This window comes from Vitis vinifera, chromosome 17 (assembly GCF_030704535.1).
Source record: "Vitis vinifera cultivar Pinot Noir 40024 chromosome 17, ASM3070453v1".
NCBI classification, from domain to species: domain Eukaryota; kingdom Viridiplantae; phylum Streptophyta; class Magnoliopsida; order Vitales; family Vitaceae; genus Vitis; species Vitis vinifera.
The window spans coordinates 12,221,544-12,233,287 of record NC_081821.1 but is presented as its reverse complement, the minus strand read 5'-3'; positions in this window follow the sequence as shown (position 1 = coordinate 12,233,287).

The window sequence follows — 11,744 nt, the reverse complement described above, 5'->3', positions numbered from 1 at the left end:
TGGACTTCCTCATAACATGGTTTATTTTACCAAGGAGCAATTTGCAGAGGGTCTCTGACTACCTATTCCGTCCTTGGTTAAACAGTTCTTCATTTTTTCTAAGATTCCACCCACTTTTATCCATCCCAATGTCATTTTGATCTTGATGGAATGTAGTGTCTTGGATGCACTTTACCAATTGGATCTGTCCTTGTTGGAAGTCCTTTTTGTCTATACGAACAAGATGAGCCCTAAGGAGCGTTTCATCTTATCAGCTCATATCTCATCCTTACAATTTACAATCGGCTTACCTGATTACAGCAAAGGTTGGGCGAAAGTACACGTATTGGTGTCGACCTATGGAGTGGATTAACTGAGGGTCTGGATAAGCTTTTCAAGCCCACACAATCCCTTGAGATCCCAAGTACTCTTTTTCTTTGAATGCTATTGTTCTTACTGTACATAGGCTTTCTGCGGGTTGACTTAATAGTTGCTTTGTGCATGTAGGCAAAGAGACACAGGGTCACTTGGTTGAGTGGGTGGAGAAATCTTCCTTCACTCGTCTAAACAAACTATTCAAGATTGATCAAGCCAAATGGAACCATACCGTGCTACTTATAGAAAATAACCTAAAGGTTGTTCTTGCACACCCGAAGTCGTCTGTGATACCGGTTTTCCCTCGGCTAGCACCACCAACTCTAGTGACGGGTGAGCACTTTGTTTTGAAAGACTTGCCTTTCTAGGAAGTTGCTCTACTTGTGGACAGTGAGGCACAACAAACCCGATTAGACATTCATGAAAAAAAAGCCAAAAAGGAACCTTACGTCAAGCTCCAGTCTCATCCTCCCAACCAGCGTCAAGCCCTTCCCCCCGGCCAGCTAAGAAACGTTTCGCCCCTCGCCTATTAGCTCACAAAGTCGTAATTAGCCAGAACAAAGTGCCTAGAGTTGGGTGGCAGAATAGAGCAGGACGTCCAAACCAATTGTCTTGCCTATAGTTGAAGAGGCGGACGAAGAGGAAGAAGAGATGACCACTAATATGCAAGTTGGCTTTCGTGAGAGACAGTAGAAAAGACTGTTTGAGGCCATCGAGGTTAAGCCCTTAGCCAATAAACAGAAGGTGGGAGGCAAAAAAGGCTCGTCTTCCAAACTTGTCGCTACTCTTCCTACAACCTTGATTCCTTCATCCCCATCTATACTCAAGTCAGATGATGTGGAGAGTATCCCATTCCACTGTCTAAGGGAAACGATCACCGTCTCAAATGATGATTCCACGCCTAGCACAACGTCTGCTAGCTATCTCTGTTGATGTGCCCAATTGGGAAGAGCTAAATGTTCTATTAGAGCGCTTTCCTACATTCGTCAATATGGAGCCTTTGACGTCTCATATGAACGAACTCTTCTCAGTTATGGAAAGAATTCCAATGGACGTATCTATCGACCTCTAGCAAAACTTCATAGCTTGCATGGGACTTCAAATGAGACTATCGAGGCGATCATGTGCCTAAAGGACTACATGGTCATGCAGATGACAGAAGTGGTATGACACTTTTTGTACATGAGTCATCACACTTTTCATTTAACTTTATTTTCTTCACTTCTTCTCCTTGGTTCTTTATTGCAGATTGTAGCTAAGGTCCAAAACCTGATGAGGTAGTGCTCTCATCTCTTCGAGCGACTGTAGGTGGCCAAAAAGATTAGGGCCTACATAATCTAGAATGTGGATGGATAGTAGGAGTTGTGAGCCAACTTGGAGACGACTAAAGTTGCCAAATCTGCTACATGGAAAATAGCCGATGAGGAGACGAGCTTGCTGAAGAAAATGAAACTAGAGAAGGAAGTCCTTCAAGCTGAAATCGTCAACTGAAGCTGGACCATGCTGCTCTAGGGATGTCCAAGGCAAAAACAAAAGAAGAAGATGTTTGGCTAAAAATAGAGCTCGAGCATATCAAGACCGAATTTGCCAAAGAAAAGAATGAGCTAGAAGTGGCATACCAACAATAAGTAGATAACATGTCATTCTATGACTATTGTTGTTATATGAAGAAACATGACATCATTGATGATATCCTTAGTATTCCTTTTGATGATGAAAACGAAGTTGTGCTGGGAGATGGAGTCGTGCAAAGAGACCGTTTGGCAAAAGGAGAGGGCTTTGCAACAGTCCACAACGAAGTTCAAGATACTCCCTAATAGTGTTGCCCTTGTTTTCCTTATTTTTGGTCTTTTAGGCCTTTCATTGTAAACAGTTTGGCCTTTTTTGGCCTATAATGACTTTAAAGTTTTTGGCAATATTAATACAACATTTTGAGGATTTTCCCCTCTAGTAATAGTGTATTATTGTTTGTCTTTGTGTTTGCTTTACCTGATGGTTGCCATTTAATTAAGGATCCGCTATTTGGCACAATTAGTTTTTTTTTTTTTTTTAATTTTTACTTTTAATTACTTAGCCTTAAATTTTACCAACTATCTTAGGCCATTTTGGTCTTCTCCCATAGGAGCTTATTACTTGGCTCTAAGGGTTATGTTGCTTAAGCCATGCCTTCATGTCGTTTGGATTTGTGGCTCACGCCATGTTAGCTATGCCACAAAGATGTTGCCACTTGGCTTCCTCTTACAGGGTATAATCCAGCTCATAGCCACTTAAGCATCAAATACAATTCGACTTATAGTTGTTTGCACAAAAGATATACATAACTTGTTTATTGATAGTACTTGTTAAAATTTGCTACATTCCAAGGATAGAGCAATGGCGTGTCGTCCATTATTTGTAGATGGTACGCCCTTGATTACAACATAAGAATCTTCCTAATTGGCCTGAAGCTTCCTAGCTCCTATCTCAGTCGTATTCTCGAAGACCAGTCTCAAGAGCAAATCTCCTAGACGAAACAATCGTGATCGTGCTTTCTTGTTATATTGAGTAATAGCTCTTTGGTGATAAAAAGCCATTCAAATAGTTGTGACCTCACGGTTTTGATCCGGCCCAATCCAAATGTATTTCTATTTGTGCACCATTATCCCCCATTTCTTATACAACCGTTTTGACAGTGGGCATTCCTATCTTGGTTGAGATGATGGCCTCCATGCCATATGCCAAAGCAAATGGGGTGACTCTTAGAGATCATCTACTAGTCATTCGAAAAGCCTATAAGACATTAGGCAGTTCATCTACCCATTTCCTTTTTGTTCATTATAGTTGTTTCTTCAAGGAATTTAACAATGTCTTGTTCGTCACCTCTACTTATCCATTACTTTGTGCATATTAGGGCGTCAAATAGAGGTTCTTGATGTTCATTTCCAAACAAAATGTCCTAAAAACACTGTTGTTGAATTACGACCCATTATTTGTAACAATAGCATGAGGAATTCCAAACCAACACAATATTTTTCCAAATGAATTTTGTCACATCCTTGTCCTTGATAGACTTCAACTTCCACCCATTTACTGAAATAATTGATAGCTATGAGTAAGAGCTTCTTCTGAGTCACGCCAATTGGTAGTGAGCCGACTATGTCCATTCCCTATTGGGTAAATGGCTACGAGTTGGTCACTGTATTGAGACAGTCAGAGGGCATCTGAGAGTGTGGACTTGCATTTTTCACGTGCGTCCCTATTTAATTAGCGAGACTCGCTTTTATTGGTGAAAAATTAGTTTTGGAAAAGTTGGAGTCACCACTCATTTTATTTATTTAAAAAGGAAAAAAAACAAGAAAAAAAAAACCCTAAAGAAGTGACTCCATAGTTTTGGAAAAGCAAGTCTTGAAAAACCCGAGTCTTGGTCCGGGGATCAGATCACCTATTAGGAAGGTACCTCTAAGAGATATCACCCCTCTAAGCCCTAAAGAGTTCTCTAATGACTAAGTTGAGGGGAAAGTGTCAATTAATCAATTGATTGAAGGTACCTAAGTAGGCTAAGATGATTTCAAAACTAGCATGCTAAAAAAGAAATCAAATCACAATCACAAAGGAAGGTTGTGATGTGTACATGGACTACCTCTCAAGCGCTATCATAAGACATTAAAGTTAGCATAGAAATATAACACACGATATGTATTTAATTAGAGCAAATCGAACAAACATCTAGGCACCCAAGGGTTACATCAAACATAGATATGGCTCACAATAACATGCATTTTGATAAAAATCTGAAAAAGTAAGTAATAGAGGGCGTACCTGGATAACATGCATAATTTATAAGATTCCTTCAAAAACGCTAGAGTGGTTAGGACAAGTATAAGTTATATAACATCTCTATTATGTCTAATATACAATACCAAAGCCAAAATTGAGCCAAGGTAAGTCAAATGACTCCAAAAATAATAACAATTCAAGCAATGTACAAGATCATCAGCATGCAATTGGTAAAGGGAGCATCACAAAATAATTTCTAAAAAAATATCTTGGAGTGGGATTTAATTACAAAAAAAATTCAGGAAACAACTTCTACACATCTAGGACAAGATACCAAAAACCGAACACTCATTCAAAGGACAAATTGCAGCAAAGACACCCCACAATTTCTATAAAGTCTAGATTAGGTAAAAAAAAAGTGGCATGCATAAAAGAATTTTTTAAAAAAATAATAAGAGATCACATAAAATCATATAAAAATCACACACATCTTTCAAAGTGTATATATCCCAAAAAATAAATCCAAGGTTGGAGAGTACTCAAAAATATTTTTAAAACACTTCAACTAATCAAATGTCCAGATTCCATTATGCACAGTAGGTACAAATTTGAAAAATTACATCTCTCTTAAAAATACATATTTTTTTTAAATATTTTATATGTCTAAGATCAATTTCAAGAAGTCTAGAATTAAGAAAAAATATTGAGTCAAATTTGAAAGTCACCTGTTATTTTATTTGTACAAAAAGATTTCGGGTGTCCAAAACTGGGTGAAAACAAAGCCCTCCTAAAAACTCATTTATATCTTCTATTCCAGAATTGCTTTCTACTCAAATGAAATTTTAAGTTCAAGTTCAAGAAGTGAGAAACCATACAAGTTTTGGGAATTTTTTAAAAATATTCTAAAGTTGTTGAAATGAATTTTAAAGCTAAAGGGTTAGTGATTGAGTGAAAACTAATAGCAAAGAAGAGTTTTGAAAAATTTTCTTATGTAGGGGTTCCATCAATTCCCTAATTGATATACACAAATCTAGTCTAGAATTTTCCCATTTATTTGGGACCACAAGCTTGGATTCATATCTTACTCAAAACCATAATTTTTATTGAAAACTAAAAAAGATGCAAACTGATCAAGACATGGTTGCATGTTATTTAAGAAAATGAAATTTTGATTCTAAGGACTCTAAATGAATTTTTAAAATGCATTTTAATGAGGAACATTTCAAGAAAAGGTTTCTTTTCAAAAGGAAAGAAATTATTCGTAAACAACAATATACAAGGATCAAACAAAGGCAACCTAGAAGAAGACAAATTTTCAAAGTAAAATTTTTGACAACCAACCAAAACCAATATGGTGAGAGTAGGAGCCAACCTTCATGAGTTTTCGATGGTCCCCAAGAATTAAATTTAACGAACAAACTTCAAAGCAAATAACTAAACAACCTTAGATCAAATAAAGTCAACCAAATATCAATCAAGAACTAACAAGGATTAATCAAGCGCATAAACTAAAGATATAATCAATTATTAAATTAGATCAATCAAACACACAAACCTATGATTAAGGTAATGTAAAATATAGTACCATAAGCGCTTACATTCTAAAACACTTGAACTGAGTAAGGATCAATCGAGAACTAGAGATTAACACACTTAAAACATGAATATAATGACAAATGGTCAGATAAATTAATTAATTAAAATTCTAAAGACTCGTAAACCAAATATTATCAATCCAAAAAAAAACCAAAATTAACAAACATAGTGATAATGATATAGAATCAAATGAATTAATCATCTAAAAACCCAAAACATCACATGAATCAACTAAGATGAAATAAAAAAGAATAAAATAACATTAAAACATGATGATAATGACATAAAATCAAATAAATTAATCCAATAAAATTCTAAAGCATCACACAAATTAATTAGGATGAACTCGGGAACTAAAATTAAATAAAAACAAGATGGTGATGACATAAAACCAAATAAATTATTCGACTAAAATTTTAAAGACTCGAAAACGAAATTGAATAAAAAAATTAACAAACAAAACTCTAATTTTCAATCTAATAAAAAAATAACTAATAAACTAATAAATAAATAAATAAGAAATCAAAAACTAAAGAACAAAGAAACTCACTTACATTTTCGAATAGGTGCGTGAACTGTTGCAATGTCTTCAAGTTGTATGTGTGTGGTGCCTCTTCTAATACCGATGAACTGCTCTTTCAATGTGGCTCTGTGTAGGCCATTTTGGAGAACAATTTGATTGCATCCCGTATCCTTCCCAATGGTTGCTAGTGTGCTCCTTCCTCAAAATCTATTTTTCCTTCTCACCTGTCATCTGTGTGGTGCTCTATATGGTGTTGTGGTGGCCTACCCTCTCTCAAAGCAGTGTGATATTCCAATCCATGTCAAAATGGTGGTTGTTGTTGGTGCATCTATGGAATGCCAATGGTGATGACGCGCACCATCTTTCGAACAAGAATCTGGTGTGTGTTGATGTTTTTCCCTAAGGTCCATGGATGGTATTCTTCATATGCGGGCAAAGTGTTGGAGACGTCCATGGTGTGCACTCTCCATGGTGCGTGATCAATCCCAAATTGAACTGTACATCCATTGAATTGCAGTCCGTGGAGGTTATGGACTAGCAGCAGAATGAAGCCTTTATTCATGCGTGTTGCCTTGTCTTTCCTTACCTTTGGAAAATGCAGCCTACTCGTTTCGGATTAGTGGCGTGCATGGTTTTCTTGAAGATACCATGGATATCTTATGGAAATTGGGATGTGGACCCCTCAAAAGTTGCAGCAGTAGGGATGCTTGTGCGTGGACTGAATGTCTTCAACTCATAGTTGCAGCCCACTTGGAGATGCGTTGGACTTTGTGGCCGCCATATACTAAGAGGCAACCCGTTTTTTCTTTGAGAAGATATGGGCATTGTCTTATCTATATCCTAAGTGGTGTGCCCTTTTAAAATTCTAGTAGTGGTATCCTTGAGGATGGAAACCCCCTTAGATCAGTGTCATCCTAAAGATCCCCAAAAGGTGCAGATCATGTCCTAATCCCTCCCATGAGTGCGTGGCGACTTTCTTTTATTAATCATGCCTCCTCTCTTGAAGAATCAAGCATTTCCCTTTTTGCCTAAGTGGCAGCTGTCCTAAGAAATCTGCAGTCTCAGTGATGCGTGATGTTCTCCAAATGCATCCAATCCACATATCAACCAAGATGCCACCCTCCAAAATCCCCTCTAATCTTCTTTTCATATGCTCTGGGATATGCTTCCTTAGAGAGAATTTTCAAAAATCTTGCTGAGTTACTCGAACTCCTTCTTCAATATGGCAACATATTATTATTATTATTATTATTTTTGGAAACTTGCATTTTGATTTTTATATACGAAGTCCTTTTTCTTTTGTAACGGAAAGTGGTGTTTTATTGGAAAGTGGTATTTTAATTTTCATGGAAAGCGGTATTTTAAATTTCATGGAAAGTGGTTTTCTATTTATATACATCACAATTCAAAAAAATTAAAAAACTAAAAAATTAAAAAAAATAAAAACTTTAAATAATAATAATAATAATAACAACAACTTATCAAATTGGCATAAAAAAGATATGTTAAAACACCTTTTTTTTTTAAAAAAACAAAAAACTTAACTTACCAAAATATATTAAAAGTACTTTAAAAAATAAAAAATAACTTACTAAAAATTTATTTACATACATATTAGTAAAAACATTTAATAGTAATAATAATAATAATCATAAAAAGAGATAAGATAATTGATCACATGCAATTTCTGAAAACAAATAAATAGACAAAAGTAAACAAATAACTAAATAGATAATAAATAAATAAGAAATCAAGCACATGCAAGTGTTAAAAATGCAAATCATGTGAACTATGTAAGCCATACAAGTCAAGCAAAGAATGCCTACAAGGCGACCCAAGTGTACTTAAGGTGGGCCTAGGTGGGCCAAGTGTGCCTAGGTGAATCTAAGTGGGCCAAATGTGCCTAAGTGGGCCTAAGTGAACCTAGATGGGCTTAAAGGTGGTGCCTAGTGGGTCAAGTGTGCTTAAGTGGGCTTAAGTGACCTAGGTGGGCCTAAAGTGGTGCCTAATGGGCCAAGTATGCCTAAGTGGGCTTAAGTGACTTAGATGCTATCCTAAAAAGGAAAGAAAAACTTAAGTCTAAATTGTGGCTGCTAAAAGTCACAATGGGGGTTAGATAAATCCCTCAACCAAATTCTCCCAGGTAGCTAAAAAAAGGTAAGTAGTATGAGTAGCAATGAACCACCAAGGAGCTACTGTGAAGCATTGGAAGTGAACTTAAAGACATGTGCTAAAGGGACAAAATGGAGGGTCTACATAGATATTGGTGCATGCATCTGGCATTGATCACATTTCTTAACGTAGTTCTCTGCTTCTCTCTTCATAGTGGGATAGTAGTAACCTTAAGAATAGGCGTGATGTGCTAACATCCGTCCTCTTGGGTGGTTGTCACATGCAACCTCATGTAACTCAACTGAAATATATTGGGCTTTCATATCATTCAAACATTTCAAATAGGGCATCCCGAATGACCGTCTATAAAGTTGATCATTAATCAAAGTGAAACCGGCGGCTTGAATGCAAATCTTGTGGGCTTGTTTTCCATTTTTAGGGACTTTACCAATGCGGAGGTAGTTTACAATGCTTTGCATCCATCTTAAATTCATTTGGATTACTTCGTTTGTCTGTTCTGATGCAATGGAGAATGTGGCCTTGACGTAGACTGACAACATTATGGATTCGTATATTGGAAAGGCGACAACTACTTCGACCAACACATTTGTTTTCTTATTCTCCTCTCGTAGAATACGTTTAATTCTCTATTTGTCTAGCACTCTCAGACGAGCTTCCACAATAGCGAGGTAGCAGGCCATATGCTCATCTCTGGCTTCATATTCTCGTTGAATCCATGTGACCACCAATTGGGAATCACTTTTGATTTCCACTTTTGTTGTTGCAAATATCAAATCAAGATCAAGGCCAACTATCATTACTTTGTACTCGGTCTCATTATTAAATGTTGAAAAGTTGAGGTGGACGACCTGCTCAACCTATTTCACAGTGGGAGAATGTATCACGAGCCCTACTCTAGCTCCTAATGTTCTTGAGGCTCTGTTTACATGAAGGATCTAACATTGTTCATTTGTATTAGCCTGCATCCATTTTTGAGGTAGTTCGAGTATGATATCCGGGAGAACTTGCCCTTTCAGGGACAACCGGGGCTTATATTGTATATCGTACTCGTTTAATTTAATAGCCCATTTCATTATCCACCTGGATAAGTCTAGCTTGTGCAATGTGACCCTCAATGACTGATTTGTCAGAATTGTTACTTGGTGAGCTTGGAAGCATGGACAAAGCTTTTTAGTAGCAACTCGTAATGCCAGCGTTGTTTGCTTTACTTGAGAGTAACGTGTTTTTGCGTTCACCAGGCCTTTACACACATAATAACCAAGTTTTTGTTCACCGTTTTGGACATGTTGGAACAGGACAACGCTTACAACATATTGTGATATAGTGAGATACATGTGTAGCTCTTCTCCAGCTTTAGGACTACTCAAAATGGGAGGTTTTGTAAGATAGCGCTTGATGGCTATCAACGGTTTGAAAATTCTCGTCATCAACCTCTGGTATGTTGCTCCCGCCTTGAGCCCCAAAGGCATGACTTTGTAACAATAATAGCCCTTAAGGTGTGATGAAGATCATTTTCTCTTCATCCGGTTGGAATACTGGAATCTGGTGGCACCCAAAAAAGGCATCAAGGAAGGAAAACATTTCATGCCTAGGTGTTGAATCAACTATCTGGGGCAAAAGGAAGCTATTCTTTGGGCAAACGTCATTTAAATTCGTATAATCCACACAAACTCATCATATTCCTCATTTCTTTAGGACTACCATGGCATTAGCTAACCAGTCTGGATAGGTGACTTCCCGGATAAAGCTTGCTGCTAGTAGTTTATTAACTTCTATTTGGATAACTTTCTGGTGATCCAGGTGGAAATGTCGCACTTTCTACCGTACAGGTCATGCATTGGGGAAAATATTTAGCTTATGAGCTACCAGAGACGGGTCAATCCCAGGTATGTTTGAGTGAGTCCAAGCAAAGATATCTATGTTTTGTCAAAGCATGCCTTCTAAGTGCATTTGCTCGTTCTTAGTTAGTAGGGAACTAGCGTTAGTCACATAATCCTCACCATTTGATGGAGACAGGATTGCAAGGGGTTGTCTGGCAATGGATCTTTCTCTCATTGCTGCTGTAATTGCTATTGTTCTTTCACGCCTAACAACTCGAGTTCATTTTTAGTTGAGCTCTGCTGTTCGGATTACCTAGTAACATTGTCGGGTGGCCAATTGGTTGCCACGTAGATCTACTTGTCCAGTTTTAGTGAGGTAGCTTACCATCCAATGATATATAGATGAAATTGCGTGGAGCCATACTCATCTCATAATGGCATTGTACGACAACAAGTCTTCCATCATAGAAAAACAAACATTCAAGATGACCAGGTTGGCTTGGACGGGAAAAACAACATCGCCCAGGAATATTATCGTGGGTCCATTGAATCTGATTAGTATATAACCCAGATTTTCTAAGGAATATGAGGAATACCGCATTTGTCTATAGGCTGACACCTATGAGAGGCTGATAGAGTTGCATGGATCAATTAGAATTTTGTGCATGTCAAAGCCATCAACTCCCAACGTTAAGACCAGAACATCCTCTTGCACTAGGATTACCTAGTTAGAGTCAATGGAAGGGAAAGTAATGGGGCGATCAATTGGTCGGATGCTTTCATCAGTGAACGTCTACTGAACAACTCTCACTCTTTCCCTCACGAAAATTGCACAGACCAACCTTCGTCTCTGCCTTTTGGATTAGTACTTATCATCCACGGGGTCCACCATGGATATAATTTCTTATCACCCTAGGAGCTGTAGGGGATGCAAGAGTTAGTTCTATTGCCTCTAGTGTCGCTTTTTCTCGATTGCTTGAGGCACAAATGTACTACTTAAGGTGTTTGGCCTTGATGAGTTTTTCCACTAGATAGTGTAGATTCTTGCACTACTCTATGGTGTATTCATGTTTCTTATGATAAAAGCATCATCGCTTCTGTTCGTGCCTAATCGAATTAGTTTTGATTGGCACTAGCCATTTGAATTCAGGTAGTTCTTGAATTAATGGCAAGAACCTTTCATAAGAGACAGTTAGCGAAGTGAGCCTTAGTGGTTGCTGCTGCCGTCCATCTTGTCTTTGTCCCCCTTATATAGATTGGTTGTTCAAGAGCTTTGATATTCTAACTTTGTTGTTTTTTTACAGTCTGATTCATTACCAGAATCTACTAGGAAGCTGCTCGAACATTGTCTTCAAGCATAGCCAATGATTTAAAAATGGGACGGGACCGGCTGGTCCGACCGGTCCGACCGCCGGCCGGTCATCGGACCGGACCGGTTCGTTCATTTGGATCGGGTGGGCATCGAACCGGGGTCGGACCGGTTGAACAGGCAGTCCAACCGGACGAACCGACCGGTTCAATTGATTTTTTTTTTTTTTTTAAACAACATCAAAACGATGTCG